The sequence below is a fragment of the Cebus imitator genome, unplaced genomic scaffold (assembly GCF_001604975.1).
Source record: "Cebus imitator isolate Cc_AM_T3 unplaced genomic scaffold, Cebus_imitator-1.0 Scaffold140, whole genome shotgun sequence".
In the NCBI taxonomy this organism is placed as follows: domain Eukaryota; kingdom Metazoa; phylum Chordata; class Mammalia; order Primates; family Cebidae; genus Cebus; species Cebus imitator.
Genome location: NW_016107455.1, coordinates 1,788,389 through 1,789,679, shown reverse-complemented (window position 1 = coordinate 1,789,679; position 1,291 = coordinate 1,788,389). Strand labels below are relative to the sequence as shown.

The 1,291-nt window shown below is 42.4% G+C and overlaps 1 protein-coding gene across 6 annotated transcripts in view; it reads right to left on the bottom strand.

Annotated features, from left to right (window-relative positions):
• Window positions 1–1,291, bottom strand: part of NSRP1 (nuclear speckle splicing regulatory protein 1) — a 50,938-nt gene that overhangs the window by 19,620 nt on the left and 30,027 nt on the right. Inside the window, exon 1 of one of the 6 annotated variants that reach the window (XM_017542178.2) lies at window positions 671–807. The exons of the other annotated variants lie outside the window; for them this stretch is intronic. The gene's annotated coding sequence lies outside the window, so the exon portion shown is untranslated. Of the gene's footprint in view, window positions 1–670; window positions 808–1,291 lie in introns of those variants that run through there. 6 annotated transcript variants of the gene reach the window in all.

Sequence of the window (1,291 nt, the reverse complement as noted above, 5' to 3'; positions counted from 1 at the left end):
CTTCACCAGTAAACAGAATACAGTCTAATGACATTGAAAGAATTGTAGATCCTAGACAACACAAAAATTTAAAAGGTTCTGAATTTTTTCTTTTTGCAAAAATAATTATTATCCTATAACTAATAAAACACAATGGGACATATGACCTTCTTTCTTATTTCTTTTTGGACAGAGTCTTGCTCTGCCTCCCAGGCTGGAGTGCAGTGGTGTGATCTGGACTCACTGCAACCTCTGTCTTCCCGACTCACGCAATTCTCCTGTCTCAACCTCCCAAATAGCTGGGATTACACGGGTGCACCACCATGCCCGGGTTATTTTTGTATTTTTAGTAGAGATGGGGTTTCACCATGTTGGCCAGGCCAGTCTCCAACTCCTGACCTCGTGATCTACCCCACCTTGGCCTCCCAAAGTGCCGGGACTACAGGTGTGAGCCACCACACTCAGCAAGCCTCTTTCTTAAATTTTCTGTTGTGCTCTGATAACTTCCTATTCTTTTTTTTTTTTTTTTTAAACTTAGCAACAGATAATTTATTAAAGGTCTTACAACTCAGCAATCTCTATTAGAGGCCTTATTTGTCCACATTCACACAACTCTTGTAAGCACAAAGCTTAAGGGAAATGTTCTTGTCTCTCTCCTCAGTCTCCTCTGAGGCAAAGAGGCAACACCAACCTAGTGCTGAAGGTAATGTCAAAGCAGCAGTCTGGCCAGGTTGAAGTGGCAGCCCTGATCTGTTTGCTCAATGAACTTCCATGAGAGTCTGTGCTTGATAAACAGCAACTTCCTGATGGATTTCCTATAAGATGTCCTGAGAGACAATGTAAATAGAAACTATTTGAAATAATGTACATGGAAAATACAGTCAAAATAAAAATATTAAGAGATGGGCAGGGCATGGTGGCTCACACCTGTAATCCCAGCACTTTGGGAGGGTGAGCAGGCAGATCACTTGGGGTCAGGAGTTTGAGACCAGCCTGGTCAACATGGTGAAACCCCGTCTCTACTAAAAATATAAAAATTAGCCGGGCGTGGTGGTGGCCACCTGTAATCCCAGCTACTTGGGGGGCTGAGGCATGAAAATCACTTGAACCCGGGAGGCAGAGGTTGCCATGAGCCGAGACTGTGCCACTACACTCCAGCCTGGGTGACAGACTGAGACTCTGTCTCAGAAAAAAAAAAAATTAAGAGATGGGTAAATGAATGAATGGATATACCCGAAAAATATTTTAGTAAGTTAGAATATTAGGCTAAGAAATTCCTAAAACACACAAGGAAAGGGTAAAAAACTTAAAA